This window comes from Nicotiana tabacum, chromosome 15 (assembly GCF_000715075.1).
Source record: "Nicotiana tabacum cultivar K326 chromosome 15, ASM71507v2, whole genome shotgun sequence".
Taxonomy (NCBI): Eukaryota; Viridiplantae; Streptophyta; class Magnoliopsida; order Solanales; family Solanaceae; genus Nicotiana; species Nicotiana tabacum.
In genome coordinates, this window is record NC_134094.1 from 36615474 (window position 1) to 36634545 (window position 19072).

Here is a 19072-nt window from a genome sequence, read left to right on the forward strand (position 1 = left end):
GTACAATCAGATTTATATAAGGTACATTAAAGAGCAAATATCGTTATTCAGTCAGAATGAGGTAATGGTCTTGTTAGGAGGAGAAACTCCATGATTTATTGATTCAGTAGGTGGTTATTAGTTTATACACATCTCTCTCGTCGTGGAAGTATTGCGAGAGTTGGATCAAGGCTTATATGTGTTATGACGGGTATTGCGGGCATCGAATTTGTGAAATGGCAACTATTATGGTCGGAGGATGTTATTACGGTCAAGTGAATTATGTGGTACATGGTGTGACTTTAGCGTAGGAGCATGGTCATGTTGGGTACAGTGTCTGGTGATTGATGCGGTTTTCGTATGTTAGAATCATGTCTTGTGAAAAATTTCGGATGTTGGAATTTGGTTCTGAAGCTTGTTAGCTAAGGTTATAGGAAGGATCTTCAGTCTGGCTCGAGCTAACGTTCTCACATGGGTTGTGGTGGCACGGGTAGGTGCACGAGGTGTTAAACAATGATTTTGGACCACTCAAAAACAGTCCTTAGCACGTTCGAGGACGAACATATGTTTAAGTGAGGGAGAATGTAACGACCCGACCGGTCGTTTTGAGCTTTAGCGTGTCGTTCGGCGGTTTGCGTCCTTGGGTAGCTTCACTTCAGGCACTACGACTTGAGTGTGGTCAGAATTGAATTTCGGGAAGTTCAGAGTTGATTCGGATGGAAAATTCTAATTTGCGAAGATTTAAGTTAGAAGAATTAACTAAGTTTTGACTTCTGAGTAAACGACCTCAGAATCATGATTTGAAGGTTCCAATAGGTTCGTATGATGATTTCGGACTTGGGCATATGTTCGGATTGAGTATCAGGTGGTCTGGGAGTATTTCGGCTTTTATTATGGAAAGTTGGCATTTTTAAGTCTAAGAATTTCTAAAGTTTGACTTGATGTGGATTTTGATGTTATTAATGTCCATTTGGGATTTCGGGCCTTAGAATAGGTTTGTATTGTGATTTGTGCCTTGTGCGTAAAGTTTGGCGTCATTCCGGAATGTTTAAGTATAATTCGGATGCGTTCGGCGAAATTTGAATGTTTGAAAGATTTAAAGAAAGGTTTCAGTTGTTGATTCATAATTTTGATGTTATTCGACGTGATTTGAGGCTTTGACTAAGTTCGTATCATGATTTGGGATGTGTTGGTATATTCGGATGGGGTCCCGGGGCCTCGGGTTTGAAACATATTGAACTCGGATCGAAATTGGATTTGAGGAAATGCTGAAGGCTGCTGAAGTCTGGTGTCATCGCACCTGCGATGGGTTTGGCCGCAGGTGCGGACACGCAGGTGTGAAGGAGGTCATCACAGAAGCGAAGGAGGCGAACTGAGCGAAAGGCCGCAGGTGCAGAGTTTGGGCGCACAGATGCGCATCCGCAGAAGCGGAGGAGGCACCGCAGATGCGGAACCTGGGTCTTTGATGCTGGACCGCAGGAGCGGTCAGTACTCCATAGAAGCGAGACCGCAGGAGCGGATATTTTATCTGTAGAAGCGGACTTGGCTGGGTTAGTGGGAACCGCACCCGCGATGGGAATTTCCGCAGGTGTGGAGCCGCAGAAGCGGCTACTGTTCCGCAGGTGTGAGGCAGCGCTTGGCAGACTTGATTTTATATGGGATTTGTCTCATTTTCTTTCATTCTCTCTTGGCTTGGGCAATTTTGGAGAGCTTCAAGGGGAGCTTTGCATCAAACATTACAAGATAAGTAATTCCCATCTAATGTTAGTGAAATACATGGATTATATGTGGATTTAAACATGGAAAAATTGTGAAGATTGTGGGATTTTAAGAGAAAACCTAGAAATTTTGTATTTTTGGATTTTTATCACGAAATTGGACATGAAATTGGGAATAAATCATATATTTGGGTTCTTAATATTATGGGTAAAGTTTATCTTTGAAAAATTTAGTAATTCGGGCACGTGGGCCCGAGGGTTATTTTTTTTAACTTTTCGAGCGGAGTTGGAAATTATTATAAATTGTTAAATTGTAAGCATTGGAGTATATTTTGATTGATTTGCATGTTATTTGACTAGTTTCGAAACATTTGGCTTGGAGTTGAGTGTTAGAGTTTCGTTGGAGCTGGTTATAGAACTTCGGAGCGAGGTAAGTCTCATGTTTAACCTTGTGAAGGGGAAACTACCCCCTAGGTGATGTAATTGCTATGCGATACTAGTTGTGGGTGCTACGTACACACGAGGTGACGAGAGTCCATACGTAGCTAAAGCATGTTTATGTCCGGGTAGACTTAGGACCTTATTATATTATAATTGAATTATTTGAACTCATCCTACTAGCTTAATTATTTGAACTTATAATTGAAATTGATTTAGAAATAAGTATATGTATACTAGGCCGAGCCTTATCACCTTGAGCTATTGGCTAGATATTTGAGGAACGGTAAAGATTTTATTCACTTTATGCTCGTGTACTGTATTGTAAGCACGTGTCTCATAAATCGATTACTTCCTTCCTTTCTTGTGGAGCGGGTCGAACACCTCGGTAGTATAATAGATGCATCTATGGTCCGTGCCGCTCGACCCTCGGCAGTGTACATATTATTCTGGATCAGGCCGAACGACCTTAGCATAATCGTGTGTTATATCGCTGGTAGTCCGAACACTCATGAGATTATCCTTCCATTGATTCCCGGCATTTTACATGGTACTTCTTATCCATTTGTTACTGGTACTTGATACATCTGAGCTGATGAGGTAGAATACAAGATTGAGAAATTCGTATTTTAAAAGAAATATTTGGAAGATTAGGTAACTTATAGATTTACCCCATTATGGTTGTGTAATTCACATCTGCTTATTGTTTTATTATATTTCTTTGTTGAACCTCTAATAAGTGTCCATCTCAACCCTCGTCACTACTTCTCCAGGGTTATGCTAGATACTTACTGGGTACGCGTTGATTTACGTTCTCATGCTGCACTTCTGCACTAAATGTGCAGGATCTGACAGGTTTATTTGGTGATCATCTTGGGGCGTACGCGCACCTGTTGAGGAGACTTTATGTGAGCTGCATTCCAGGATACGCATCGCAGTCCACAGAGTCTTCATTGTACTATTTATTTTATCCTGTCTTATTTATATTGTGGACATATGTTGTATTATTATTATACTCCTTAGAAAATGCTCATGCACTTGTGACACCAGGTTTTGGGGTTACACTAGTTGATGCTTATGGTTTTGTATTTTATTAACACCTTTCAATTCTTTTATAAACTACATATGTTGTACGTTCCCGTGGATTTAGAAGTGTAAATCTCCTTCCTTATTAAAATCTATGATTTCAAAAGTAATAAAATGAGTAATTAAATTGATAAATCATTGTTGGCTTGCCTAACGGCAGCGTTAGGCGCCATCACGACCTATAGTGGATTTTGGGTCGTGACATTAGATCTGCCATAGACGGGTTCTTCCCCATTTCTTTCTTTTCTCTATCTCTCTTCCATCTCTCTTCTTCTCCTCCCTACAATCGCGATTCCCCCAAATTCTCACCCAAAATCAACTCCTATCTCTTTCCTCACCCAAAAAACAAAGCACCTAGAAGTCTTTCTCCCCTCCCCCGCCACTGTTCTGCCAGCACCCACTGCCTCCTCCGCCACCACTGCTCCACCGGCAACCATAGCACACTGGTCATCCTCCGCCACCCAAAATCAAACCCCATCTCCTAGCATTTCAAGGTTAGTTATCTACACATTTGAATTTAAGTAATTTTAATTATTTTAATTATATAAATTAGGGTTTAGTTAATATTTAATTAAATTTAGTGTTTACTCATATTGATTATGTTTATGCTAGAATTTCTATGTTAGAAGATTAATATTATGCTAAGGTTACAACTTATGATAGATTTCGTTAAATATTTAAATTTTTAATTTTTATTTTAAGAACAAAGTTATATGCATGACTTTAGACAAAGATAATTAGATTGTAAATCCTTTAAAAGTAGAATATATTTAGGGATATATGTGAACTTTCAAATTACTTATTTTAATTGAATTTTAAAAGAATTTATTTAGGGATATATGTGAACTTTCAAATTACTTCTTTTAATTGAATTTAAAAAACATTTATTTAGGGATATATAACTATCAAATTTACTTCATCTAACGTTACATACTTCATTTGCAGACAAAGTGTGCCTGGGAGGATCGGCATAACAGTGTCATTCATGCAAAATTTGAGTTCAAATGTCGTAAGAGACTATCTGATTCCTTCTTTTCTGCTCGGAAGAAGAGGCTTCTGGGTACAAGGAGCATCGGGACTGCGAGGAGACTACTGGTAGTTCCTTAAAATATTTAATTCTATTTTTATCGAACTATATTTATATATTTTAATTTAGTTAACATGTTTTATTATATTCGTAGGAAAAAAAATATGGGAGGAAGATGACTCAGGATGAGTTCTTCATGGAGATTCACATCCGGAAAGAAGAAGGCATCGACAGATCCAACTAGATGGGTCGAGGACCGGGCAGAGACAACATATGTAAGTTTCATAACTACTATAACTTGAAATTAATATTTATAATATTATATAGTTAATAATTTTCTATCTTCTAAATAAAGGGTCGCTACAAGAATAATGTGGAGGAGTACACTCAGAGCTTGCCACTGAATGAGCAAGGCAAGCGACCACCCCTTTCAGACGAAGAAGCACAGGAGATATGGTTGGATGTTGTCGGTGGTCCTAAAAATGGGATATCATACGGCCTTCCAGAGAGATCATTTCGGGGCTACAGGGCTGGATTGCAAGGTATAGGGACTTCCTCCCAAGGCGAGGCAATTGATAGGTCGACTCTCTCATCTATGGAGAAGAAGATCGCAAAGCTGACAGCAGAGCTTGAAGAGACAAAGGCTAGAGAACAAAAGAAAGATAAACAATTTGATACCCTTCAAGTTAATCTAGAAAAGAGGGACCAACAATTTAATCTCCTTCAAGGTCAGGTGGCCAATTTTCTTGCTAGTGGTGCTTTTCCCATTACCGAGTCTCGTGAGCCTTCCCCAGATGTGTCTGTTTCTTGTCGTGATCCTCCGAACCATGCCGACGATGAAGGTTCTAGTAGTAGAGATGGAGACAATATAGTACAAAACACTCATTGAATGATGTGTATTGCTAAACAAAGTCTTGAACTTGTGAATATTTAGTTGGAATAGTTTTGAATGATGATTGTATTGTTGATATTATTTTGTTATTGAACATTTGTATTGTTGTTGTTGTGGTTGTTATTAGCGTTGTTGTTGTGGTAGGCGTTGGTTAATTGTTGTTGTTGTTGGTTAATTGTGATTATTGCTGGTTAATTATGGTTAAATGGCAGCAATGTAATGCTGCCATTATAGGATGGTTATTGGTTGTAATTGGCAGGATGTGTAGCTTAAAAGCAGCCATATTCTGCCAGGTGTTTACCCAAAAAACCAACTGACTTCCGATCGATTTCGGTCGAAATTCTCATATTAAAATCAAGAAATTCATAATTGCCGACCGACTTCGATCGTTAATTTCAATGTGCAATCTGCAGAAATTTGAAATTACCAACCGAAGTCGGTCGATAATAACCTTTTTTATTTATTTATTTTCGAATGATTTCGGTCGGTTTGCTAAAATTTAAAAAATAAATGTAAAAGTATCAAATAATTATATTTCCAACCGAAATCGGTCACTATTTTGAAAAATAATTTACACATTACCAAACGATTTCGGTCGGTATATTTATTTTTCCAACAAAACTTGTCAGATAAAGTGGTCAAACTTTGGTTGAATTAACCTACCGACTTCGGTTTGAAATTGTGACCATCTTCGTCGCCGTACTTTAGCGACCACTATTTTTTCGACGAATTAAAATCGGTTGATTTTTCTATATTTTCGACCGATTTCGGTCGGTTTTCTTGGACTATATTTGGCAGTTTCTAGTAGCGATAGTAAAATATAATACCATAGCGGAGAAATATAATACCACTATAATATTACAACTTGGTAGTGTCAAGAAACTTCTAAAACTTCTAAAGAAATAACACTCTTTATTTTAAAAACTTCACTACGATATTACTCTTACTCACTATTTATCTCACAGAATATAATCTGTAGATTACTCTCTCTAACTCTTAGTTGTTTCTCTTGATTTGGTGTGTTTAAACTGAATGAAAAAATCTCCTATTTATACGAGAACTTGGCAAACATTGAACTAATCATATTTCTTGGTTTTGCAACTTGCAATTTACAGCTTGCAAATTGTAAGTCTTGTTACAATTTAAAACCTGTTGCACTGTCCAAAACCATTTACACAAATTGGTTTTGCAATTTTGTTTCAACCGCCCATTGCAACTTGTTATCATTTTTTTCTTTTATTTCTGTTCTATTTAAATGGGTTCCACATTACACACATAATAGGTTCATAGGTATCCCCCATTTTTCTAGTCTCTCTTTTGTGCTAATCTGCCATGGATTGCAGCTATCAGTGGCGGAGCCACATACACCAAAGAGGTGTCAACCGACACCCCTTCACCAGAAAATTACACTGTATAGCTAGGTAATTATTTTTTAAATATGTATATATACTATATAATGACACCCCTTGACTTCTTGATGAGTTAACTTATTTATGTTTTGACTCCCCTTAATGAAAATCCTTGCTCCGCCACTTGCAGCTATACATATTTTGTTTTCCATGGTGAATGTATACTTTCATGCCAAGTTTTATGAGCTAAATGTTTCATGGTTGATGTGACATGGTTTATGGTTGATTCAGCAAGGAAGATGTTGTTGGATCCAGATCAAACTACCTTACAGTTTTGGGGCGTGGTGATAATTCCATGTGAAAATAAATATATATGATAGCAACTAAAAGGTATTATAGAATCACAAAAAAGTAGCTCTGTGAAAAGAATGAAACTTCTACATATACACTAGAGAATATCAAGCCTTTTCTCAAAGAATATTTTGATGTTATGCCGAAAGAAATATGTCATGGTTTACAACCAATGAGAGATATTCAACATACTATAGATTAATATTTTATTCCTGATTCTATTTTCCTAATAATTTTGCTTACCACATGAGTGTACAAAGGAGCTTGAGAAGTCAAAACGACAAGTGAGCTTGAGAAGTCAAAACGACAAGTTAAGCAACTTTTAGAAAGGGATTTCGCAAGAGAATGTGTTAGTCTTTGTTCAGCTCCTGCTTTATTGATTTTGAAGAAAGATGAAACATGGGGCGGATGTGTATTCATAGTTCTCTTCTGAATAACTACTTTCAAGTATTATTTTTCTATTATTTCCTCGACTTGATGACCTACTAGATCAGTTGCATAGAGCCACAATATTTTTAAAGATTAGCCTACGAAGTGACTCATAAAATCTATATGCTATTTAGAGATTAATATTGGAAGATTCCTTTCAAGACTCATTAATGTTATAAGTGAATATGTCATTTGGTCTCTCCAATGGACCGGAGAACTTCATACACGTCTCATGAATAAAGTATTCCATCATATGAGATTGAACATATATTATGATTTATTTTGAGGCTATTTTAGTCATAGTAAGAGTCTTGAAGAACACTTAGAGAATTTGCATTAGATTTTTGAAATGCTTAGAACAAGAGCTTTATGTTAACATGAAGAGGTGTGAATTTTTAACCAATAAGATTATCTATGAGTTATTTCTAGTCAAAAAGTTTGGGAGCATTTGTCCAATATATATAAATCTAAATCGGATGAATCTTTATCCGGAGTAGAGCATAAACTCATTAAGGAACAAGAAAATACTATCATGGTTTGGATTAAATCTCGATGAAAAAATACATATCAATGAGAAGTTATTTGGTAAGTTTAATGACCTTTCTTATAATATATAATTTTATAATGGAAATTAAAAAATATATAAAAGGAGTTCTTTATTAGAAAATCGAAGAAAATCCTTTTCGTAAGAAGTAAGAAATAACCTTTCTAGAAAAAATAAATGATTGGAATCTATAGATCAATTCATATTTTTTTTGAATCGAATGCATCAAAAGGTGCATGTGTGGTTCTTAAGGGATAAAATTTTACCCTAGTTAGGGCAAAGTAAGGTTGATGCTTAACATGAACATGCGCTTAGCTTCCTGCATCGTTGTTCCATTAGAAACTTTAGTTTTACTGCTACTATGCTTAGAGAATGTTCGAAAGCAGATAGTTTATGTGGGGCTCTAAAAATAATAGAATTTTGAAGAACTGAATTGAAAGATCGCTTAGTATCTTTTGACGCCGAAATATCGAGGATGCGCTAAAATTAGCGATGTTGGTTACCTTACTACTACATGATAGCAGGAAAAGAGGTCATCTTGGTTTGGTATTTCCTAGAATAATGCACTTACTTCTTAAGAGTAAACGTGTTCATAAAAATCCGAAAAATCAAACCAAACCGAAAACTAAATCAAACCAAATCAAACCGACCGAAAAAACTGATATTTTTTTGGTTTGGTTTGGTTTTGATTTTGAATTTTAAAAACAGATCAAATTTGGTTTGGCTTTGATTTTAATAAAACAAAACCGGAAAAAATCCGAACCAAACCGACTATAGAAGTAGCTATTTCAAATTTATTATTATGCCTATATATATATATTTGTACAAAGTTTCTAAAATTTTATGGTACATGTTAATCGTTTGCACTTTTAGTACAATTATTTGCCTTTACATTCTAGTTTGATCGGTCGTTTTCTTTTGATAAGTATAAGAATTCATTTTATGTTAAAAATAATCTATTTTTAATTGAGTCCTTAAATTATTCATCACTATTTCATTCAATTATCATCAATATATTTTAGTAAATAATAGATTTCTCAAAGTGTAATTGATTTGATAGTATTACGTTGAAAATGTAGTCGCCGGAATATGTGTTTGGTAGTGTATGCCTTATATTTAAAAAAAACCCGATAAATAATCGAAAAAACCTGAAAACTCGACAAAACCCAACATAAACTGAATCTATAAAAAAACTGGGGTTCTCACTGAACGAAGTCTTTCTACTAGAAAGTATTTTAAAAGAATAAAGTAGAGCACAAAGTTCTCCTCTTCTCTCTCCTGCATGCGCACGTTAGTGGTGAGCTATAACATACGCCATTGCGGGAAATGCCTAGAAGGGGGAATCAGAGTACTGTGACAAAGGAAGCAATAACGGAATTGAAAGACCGACTCACTGAGGAAAGGAATTTAGGGTTAGGATCCAGAAAAGTATGATCATTAACGGAAATTATAAAGAAGGTATCGGGTCCGATCAGGACCACCGGAGAAATTCTCACGCCAATTGCTAGATCAGTCTCGGTAGAAGAATCTAACTCTAACTCCAGAGGCTATGGTGAAGGAGCCTACTCTGATTGCTAAATCTGAGGGAAAGGGCACACAATCGACTGTTCGATTGGAGAACTCACCACGAACAGTTATTGGGCAGCAACAATGTCACACAAGCCCTATGACTAAGGCAATTGAAGTAATTGAGGCAAAAAACAAGATAGGGAGACTGATATTGAGCACCAAAAGATAGAGAAGGCAAATAATGCGGGGAAAAGAAGAAATGGGCAAACCTCTTCGAGTGGAATAAAATGTCCGCTAAAGGTATGAATCTAAGCTTCATTGCTCCTCAAATTCACAATGGTGAGAGAATTGTTCAATTAGAAAATGAAGAGGTAGACAAGGGAACAGAGAAATGGAGTACTGCTGTGATAACGTATATATATCATTAGTGAAACACCTACAAGTGGTGCAGTTGAGCGATTCATTGCTTTGCAGTGGAATTTCACAGCCAAACCTAAAGTTTACTTGCACAATGAAGGATACTTCATTATCATATTCACTTACATGGAGGATCGAAATAATGTATTGTTCTCAGGGCCTTATAAAATCAACAATAAACCTATCATTACCAAGGCATGGACCCCAACTTCAACTTTGATGAAGAGGTGTTAAAAATCATATCCCAGTGGATTAAACTCCCTAAGTTGCCATTGCATTGCTGGAATATGAACTCTCTAAGTAGAATAGGAAGTGGATTAGGGAACCCTTTGCATGCAGATGATTGCAAAACAAAGATAGAGAGGGTTTCCCATGCAAGGATGCTAATTAAGATGAATGTCACTCGACCATTGCCAAAAAGTGTGAAAGTAGAATATCCCAATGGGGAAGTCTTTGAACATGAGATTATTTACAACTGGAAACCCATGTACTGCCTACCTGCTTGCAAGTGGGACATTGCTACCAGTAGAATGAAAAATTGAAGCAACATCAGGTTCCAAAAAATTAGGACCAACAACAAAGGAATCAGAAGAAAATCACTAAGAAGGTCTAGATGAAAGCAGGCCAAATTAAAACAGTGATACAAGGTGAGGACAAAAATGACAAGGAAATGCCAGAAAACAAAGGGAAAGCTAAAGAAGGAGAGGTTGGCTGGACAGAAGTTAGAGGCAGATCAACTGGGAAGCTAACTAAAACAACAAACATGGAGGGTGCACAACAACTTATCAGCACAAATGGATTCAATTCTCTCAGTGAAGAAGCTTATAATCAGAGAATAGAATTCCAATATGTACAATATGAAGAACGGGGAGGTAGTGGTATAGCGGTAGAGGATATGAATCAATTTCCTTTTATACCAAGATGAAGATAATCACTTGGAATGTTAGAGGGATGAATAAGTTGTATAAACAAAAGGAGATGAAGGAGTTCATTAAAGAAAATAATATTAGTATTCTAGGAATAATAAAGCACTGAGTTGATCAATAGAACAAAGTTGCTCATATATTAAATAAAATCGCACCTAGCTGGGAGTGGATCACGAATGCATCTGCTACACACAAAGGAAGAATATGGCTGCTTTGAAACCCAAATCATATAGTGGTAAATGAATTGAGTGTTCAAACTCAGTTCATACATGTCTCAATTAGGGGTACATCTACAAATGTTTTGTGCCATTTTACTGATGTATATGGTCTACATAGTATTAAGGACAGATTAGACATGTGGGCCTAACTGGAGCAACTGGAATCATGGCATCAAGAACCCTGGCTAATAATGGGGGACTTCAATGCCATCTTGAGTGTGGAGGACATGCTTCATGGGGCTGAGGTGCAGGATATTGAGGCAAGAGACTTCCGAAAATTCATGATTGAAGCTGGAATGACAGAATTGCAAACAATAGGAAGAACCTACACTTGGAGCAATAACCACACGTACAGTAGGATTGACAGAGCTATAGTAAATTCAATATGGATGAATAAAAAGGCACCTACACCAGTACAAGTGACAGATCCAATCTTTTCAGACCATTCGCCACTTAGCATTGAACTGGGCAGATCAGGAACTAGTTGAGGAAGACTTTCAGGTTCATGAATTGTATAGCAGGACATCCAAACTTCATTAATGTGATAGAAGGAAGCTGGATCCAAACCAACATTGCATAATATATGGAGGATATATGGGATAAACTTAAACATGTCAAGACTGCTATAAAAGATTTGAATGTCAAAGAATTTGCTGGGGTGTCAGAGTAAATCAAGGACATCAGAGACAAACTGAAAGCTGTGTAGGAGGATATGAGAACTCCAAATCATCCACATGAGCTCTTTGAAACAGAGAAGGAATTAAGGATGCTACTTGAAAAATGAGACCTAACAGAAGAAAGCATATATAAGAAAAAGTCCAGGGTTCAGTGGTGGAAACTTGGTGATTCATACTCTGCCTATTTCTTTGCTAGCATGAAGAATAGGATAGCACAAAACCATATCAAGGCATTAGTATCTAGTAGAGGAGTTATGCTACAATTAGAGAAGGGGATAGAAGAAGAGATACTTCAGTTTTATAAGCAACTGCTAGGGACTGATAATGCATCAATGCATGCTATACAACCTGACATCATGACTGAAGGTCCTATACTTACAAGAAGTTAGCAACAAGCACTTAGCAGAGCATTCACCAAGGAAGAAGTCTACCAGGCATTACAAGGGATTGATGTCTCAAAATCCCCAAGTGTTGACAGATTTAATTCTTTTTTTTTTTTTCAAAAAGGCATGGGCAACTATTGGGGATGAGGTAACTAATGCAGTGCTTAACATCTTTGAGACTAATGTCATGTATGGACCAATTAATTGCACTGTTGTCACACTACTCCCAAAAGTTAAGAACCCCTCCTCTGTGAAAGAGTTTAGGCCTATATCCTGTTGAACCACAATGTACAAAATCATATCTAAAATGCTCACAAATATGCTTCAGGGGGTCATGGATGAACTGATTGACAAAGGCCAAGCTGCCTTTGTGCCTGGTCGGGTGATTAATGATAATATTATCCTCAGTCATGAATTAGTAAAGGGGTATAGGAGAAAATGAATTTTACCAAGATGCATGCTCATGATAGATATGCAAAAAGCTTGTGACTCCTTAGAGTGGGTGTTTCTAGAGCAAGTCCTTATTGGGTGGAATTTTTATGAGAACTTTGTGAAGTGGATTATGATATGTGTCAAAACAATCTCCTACTCTATCATAGTTATTGGTAAGGCAACTGCACCATTTGCTGCAAAAAGAGGAGTGAGACAGGGTGATCCCCTATCACCATATCTCTTTATGATAGCAATGGAATACCTTACTAGACTACTGAAGACTTTGAAGGATAAACCAGACTTCAATTACCATCCAGGTGTGCCAAGCTGAATATAGTACAACTGGGATTTGCAAATGAGCTGCTGCTATTTTGCAGAGGAGATGTGATCTCTACTAAGATGCTTTTTGAATGCTTTGAGAATTTCTCTAAGGCATCTGGATTAGTTGCAATTCAAGGGAAAAGCTCTATCTACTTTGGAGGGATCTAACCATCTATTCAACAGGAAATAACTCAAGCATTGGGCTTCAAAGTTGGCACTTTACCATTCAGATACTAGGACTACCTCTAAGCTCAAAGAGGCTATCAATATGACAATGTCAACCACTACTGGACAAGATGATAGGAAGGATCACCTCATGGACTGCAAGATTCCTATCTTATGCAGGTAGGTTGTAGCTAATTAAAAGTCTGCTCACAACTATTCAGAACTTTTGGTCCCAAATATTCATACTGCCTAAAAAGATCATCCAGCTGATTGAAACAATATGCAGAAGATACCTCTGGACAGGAGCTACAGAATGTTCAAAAACGGCTCTGATTGCCTGGGATAAACTATGTCTACCTAAAGTAGGAGTAGGCCTAAATGTAACAAACATTGCCTTACGGAATAAAGCTGCAATTCTGAAGCACTATTAGAAGGACTGAAGGACAGGTTGTGGATCAAGTGGGTTCATACATATTATATAAAGGGGAATACAATAAGAGGAATGAATCCAAAGCAAGCCTCCCGGGTTGTGCAAAAGATTCTCAAAGTAGAGAAATATCTTGAGGATGTTGGGCTAACAGTAGAGGAGATCATGAGCAGGGACAACATCTCAATAAGGGCAATATATAACAAGATGAGGAGTGACTACCCTAAAACTCATTGGAGGAGGCTAATATGCAATAACCAAAGCAGTCCAAGATGGTCATTCATTCTATACATGGCAGTGCAAAACAGGTTGTACACGAGAGATAGACTAATTAAATGGGGATCCAAAGTAGTCCAGTATGCCCCCTGTGTGAGCAAGACCAAGAAAGCACTCAACACCTATTCTTTGAGTGCAATGTGGCAGCTAAAATATGGCAGCAAATTCTAAAGTGGCAAGGTATTAAAAGAGTTGTATTGGGGTGGAATGAGGAGATATCATGGACAGTTAGCAATGCAAATGGTAAACGTGGGAAAGCTGAAATCTATAGGATGACTCTCTCTGGGAGCATTTATTACGTTTGGCTGGAAAGAAACCTAAAATTGTTGCAAAACAAGAGAAGACCAGAGGATGTGATTACAAAGATGATCATACAAGATGTACACTGCAGAGGGAGTAAACTACCAAGGCTAACCAAGCAGATGGCCAGTCTGAATTTCTATCCATGATGCAGAAGTGAGAAGTTCTAGCCAGGTGCAACTAGTTGATATTTTTCGAATACTGTAGGAGTTTGTGTGTATTAGATAAAGTTGAAGAAGTTCTTGATGCACGCTAAAGTTGGGGTTGCATGTCTAACATTAGGGAAAATTGTTATAATTGTACATTGTTCTCAGATAATAGAAAACATATTTACCAAAAAAAAAAAAAAAGGTAGAGCACAATGCTTCATATAAAATGTTTACTCAATACAGAGATGGCTCTTATTTAAAGCTCCTAAGGCCTTCCTATAGACTCATATCCTGGGTAGATTTACTTCAACAATTAATGTGGGACAAAATCCACTAGAAGACAAAAGAAAGGTAAACCGCTGCGTTAATAGTTGACACGCTGCTTCATCGTTGACAAGCTGCTGCATAATTAATTGACAAGCTCCTGCATCAGTAGGTGACAAGATCCTGAATCAGTAATGTATGATTGACAGTGTATCCTTTGCAATTAGACAAAATGACACAAAACCTGATGGAGGCTACTTTCATGAGAAAATGCATTAGCTCCAACAATGGCCTTATGTGCCTGCACCTTAAGCCCACTGTACTCTTCTACCTACATAATAAAATTGGTCAACAGAAAAGCACAAAAAATAGGCAGCTTTAAAACTGGTAAAATATCTCTAGCTAAGAGTAGAGGTACAATACCATTTTGCTCGTCTCGATTATATGCTTTGAATTAATCCCAGTGTAGAGACCACCTAGTACTTGCTCTCCACGACATTTTAGTGTCATCACAAACTATTTCAGTAAAGGGAAAGTTAAAAGATGAATTAAGCGAAATGGACCATAAGTAGTGAAAAGTGCAGAATTAAAGAATCCCCATATATATATATTTTTCAACAGACCATCAAATGAGTAAACTATTCCAAAATCTGTTTGCGTTCTTGAAAGTTGAAACTATGCCACACCCAATATCCCCATTAATTCACTTAAGTTAAAACACAAACTCACCTCCTCTAGAGAACAATTTCCAGCTCTTTCACCAATGCCGTTGACAGTCACATCTACTAGTCTTGCTCCTGCACACACTCCCTGAAATTGAACCTACTGTTACTGTTAGAGTCAGTGACTTTTTTTATATGCGCTACTGTTAGACATAAAAGGAATTGAACACATACAGCTAAGGTGTTGGCATTAGCAAGACCAAGATCGTTGTGACAGTGTGTTGAAATGATTACATCTTGTATTCCTGGGGTATTGGCTTTTATGTCAGCAATTAATTGTCCAAATTCATTCGGCAAATTGCATCCAACAGTATCACCGACGGAAATGCCTGTTGCGCCAACTTTGATAACTTCTCCGATAATATCATAAACGAACTCCTTATCAGATCTGACACGAATAAGACAACGATGCAAAAATGTTTCAAAGTTTTATACGTGAAAGCGAAATCACCTTTGATTCTTTAACCATTGAGAATTGAGGGGTTACTGTATATCCAGATAATATGGCAACAAAATATAGGTTAGAAATCTCCATGACAGTTAAGTGGCGCTTATTTGTCTAAAAAGGAATTTGAAATCTAGCAAAAACTTTTTCTCATGAACTCTTTTTCTCCAATTGGAGGAAAATGTTTTCTCTATCAAGAGAAGGGAAAATATTTTTCAAAACTTTTTTTCAACCTTCTCCACCCTATTTCCCATCCTACCAACTCCACACACCCCTACCCACCCTACCCCCACCACTCACCGCCACCCACACCCTACCCCCTACCCCATCCTAAATAAAAATATTATTAAGAGTATTTTCTTTTCATGTTGTAGATATAGTACTTTCTTTTCATTTTAGCAAAATAAGTATTTTTTTTCAGTGTAAAAAAAAATATTTTCTTTCATTTCAATAAAAAAAATACTTTCTTTTCATGATGTAGAAAATATTTTCTTTCATTTCAACAAAATGATTTAGTAAAAAGTATATTCTTTCATTTCAACAAAATGAATATTTTCTCTTCATGATGTAAGAAAAGTATTTTCTTACATTTTAACAAAATGACTATTTTCTTTTCATGATGTAAAAAAAGTATTTCTTTTAATTTCAACAAATGAGTACTTTCTTTTCATGTTGTAGAATAATACTTTCTTTTTCAACCAAAAAAAAGTATTTTCCTTTTAATTATGGAGTGCAAATTTCAAAGTTGTTTTGCGTGAAAAAGTAAAGCAGTACATTAGTTCCTTTGAGTTTGTGTGAATTTTTAAAAGAATAATTAAATTTCTTTAAAAAAGAGTCCTGAACACGTTCGGTATTTGAGGTGGGGGGAGGGGTGGGGGAGGGGCTAGAGCACAGAAACATGGGAATTTTGGGGAAGGGGGTGAAGAGAGTAGCATAAAAAATTATTTTCCTAAAAATATTTTCTACTCTCTAACCAAACACTATAACTATTTTCCGAAAATAATTATTACTCATCAACCAAACAAGGAAAAATAAGTGATAAAACCACTTATTTTTCAACAAAATATTTTCCTTGAAACTTTTTCCTCCGGCAAGGTTGCCACTTGCACTGGAGTTCACGTTGTCCCAGGAGCTACACCATTAACATGAATTCCTTTAGCAACAAGTTGAAGAACTAGTCCTCTAGTGAATGTTTTTCTTTTAAAAACGTGGTTTTAGCATTGTATACGATCAAAACCGAGTTTTTCCTCGTGTGACTATTCAAGTTTGGGGCATGGTGGACAGAGGTTCGTTATTATAATATCGAGTTGTGATGTGAAGTCGGGCTGCTGAGTTCTAGCCCTAGAAACCGACCAAGGTCGGGAACAACCAAGGTTTATATCGAGCCCAGATAGAGGTCAAGACCCGGAGACCTAGAGACCGACCAATACCAAGCTCGAGGCGATATCAAGCTAGAGTCAATATCGAGCTATGATGTGAAGTAATGTTATCGAGCTCAAGAGCCAAAGACCGATCAATACCAAGCTCGAGTCAATATCGAACTCGAACCTATATGGAGCTCGAGTCAACATCGAGCTCAAAATGCAAGACCGACCAAGATCGAGCTAAGAGACAAACAACTGTTGTAGCCGCACTGGGGGAGAGAATCTCGGCGGGAATTAAGAAGAAACTAATTAACTAATCTATCATTGGATCCCACTATGTATTTTTAATTATATCCAAAGTAGGATCCCTCCACTATATGAAGGGTGGCTATCATTTCCGTAAAGGACATTGAACATTGAGACATCAATACACTCTCACATTTCAAAGATTATTGATATTTAAAGAGAAGTATAGTAGAGATTATCCTTTTTTGGGTTTTGGACATTGATTCATCTTGTTTGTTCATAAATTATTCTCTACTCAATTTGGTTTGTATTTCATTCCTTTTTTACAATCAATATTAGATATATTTATACTTATTTTTTCGATTTGTACCAAGTTATACCACGTATCTATAGAACTACGTATAAGTTTAATTCTATCCGTTTTTCGGGTAAACAGTTTGGCGCCCACCGTGGAGCTAAGGATAATAGTGGTTATTTGGTACGAATCTCTGCAAAACACATAATTTTACACTTGCTCTTGGAAGTGTCTTTGATTTAAGGTTAAAAACAACGAACTCTCAATCAATGGCCCTATCTATTGACAACGAAGCTGACCTTCAAGATGAGAACAACAACCTGACAACCGGGGATGAAAGGCCACTCGTCGATCCCGTTGGAACTCGGGCCGCCGATCCAATCGATGTCAATTCACATGTGGCCATCGAGGCGAACCAACGTTCCGACCCCGAAAACATCATCCATGGTGGAACTCGACCTGCAGTTCGAAACATCCAAAATATTGGAGAAGATGGGATCATCCTGTGTATGATTTTCAAAATGTTGCAAGCTCAAAGGTAGCAATAGCTCAGTTGCAGAGCCAAACCCAGGCACCGAGCAAGGCCGAGCTTGGTCCATCCCGAGAAATCACCCACGAAACGGGGCCAACCTTAGTAAGATCAAATGAACAAAAATCGGGGACTAGTCCCAAAATTATCAAGATGTTAGAGGAACTGACAAGACCAATTGAGTCAGGAGAAAAGAGGATTGAAGCAAACGACAAAAAAGTAGAAATGTATAGCTCCAGGGTTGATCAGATCCCGGGGGCACCACCAGTATTGAAGGGCTTAGATTCCAAAAAATTCATACAAAAGCCTTTCCCCCCGAGGGCGGCTCCTAAACCGATCCCTAAGAAGTTTCGCATGCCCTAAATTCCTAAATATAATGGAATGACCGACCCCAATGAATATGTCACTTCTTACACTTGTGCCATTAAAGGGAATGATCTAGAAGACGACGAGATCGAATCCATACTATTGAAGAAGTTTGGGGAAACCCTGTAAAAAGGGGCAATGATATGGTATCATAAATCACCGCCTAACTCTATCGATTCTTTTGCTATGTTTGCAGATTCTTTCATAAAAGCACACGCCGGAGCCTAAAAGGTCGAGACCAGGAAGTCGGACCTTTTCAAGGTAAAGCAAAAGGATAACGAGATGCTAAGAGAGTTCGTATCTCGTTTTCAAACGGAACGAATGGATCTACCACTAGTCACAAATGATTGGGCTGTACAAGCTTTCACTCAAGGACTGAACGAACGAAACTCGATGGCTTCACGATAGTTGAAGCAGAATTTGGTCGAGTACCCGGCTGTTACCTGGGACGATGTGCACATTCGATATCAATAGAAGATCAGGGTTGAAGATGATCAGTTGGGTTCTAGGTTCTCTATTAAAAAGGACGTTGACCGAGAACCAAGGTCGAATAAGGACCGATATCGGCCGTATAACAGAGATCGTAGGGGTAGCGAACCTACACGCAACTCCGTATGAGACGAAAGGAGAAGTGATCGAGGCCAAGGGTCTTGGGGGGTAATGAACAAGAATTGGTTCGACAGGCATATCAGACCTAAGGAAGCACCACGATTATCAGAATATAACTTCAACATCGATGCATCTGCCATGGTGTCATCTATCGGACGTATCAAATATACTAAGTGGCCTCGACCTCTGCAGTCTGATCCAGCCCAAAGGAATCCCATT

At 37.5% G+C, this 19072-nt stretch overlaps 1 long non-coding RNA gene across 2 annotated transcripts; it reads right to left on the bottom strand.

The window, feature by feature from the left end:
- Nucleotides 1-9041: 9041 nt before the first annotated feature.
- On the bottom strand, nucleotides 9042-15627 carry LOC107776814 (uncharacterized). Of its 2 annotated transcripts, none has more exons than XR_012699219.1 (5): nucleotides 15174-15627; nucleotides 15007-15102; nucleotides 14701-14793; nucleotides 14522-14608; nucleotides 9042-14437 (listed from the first exon to the last, which is right to left on the bottom strand). It is a non-coding gene; the product is annotated as an uncharacterized LOC107776814 (long non-coding RNA). The 2 variants fall into 2 exon arrangements; XR_012699218.1 differs by having other exon boundaries at nucleotides 15007-15087; nucleotides 15174-15622.
- Between the last annotated feature and the right edge of the window lie 3445 nt (nucleotides 15628-19072).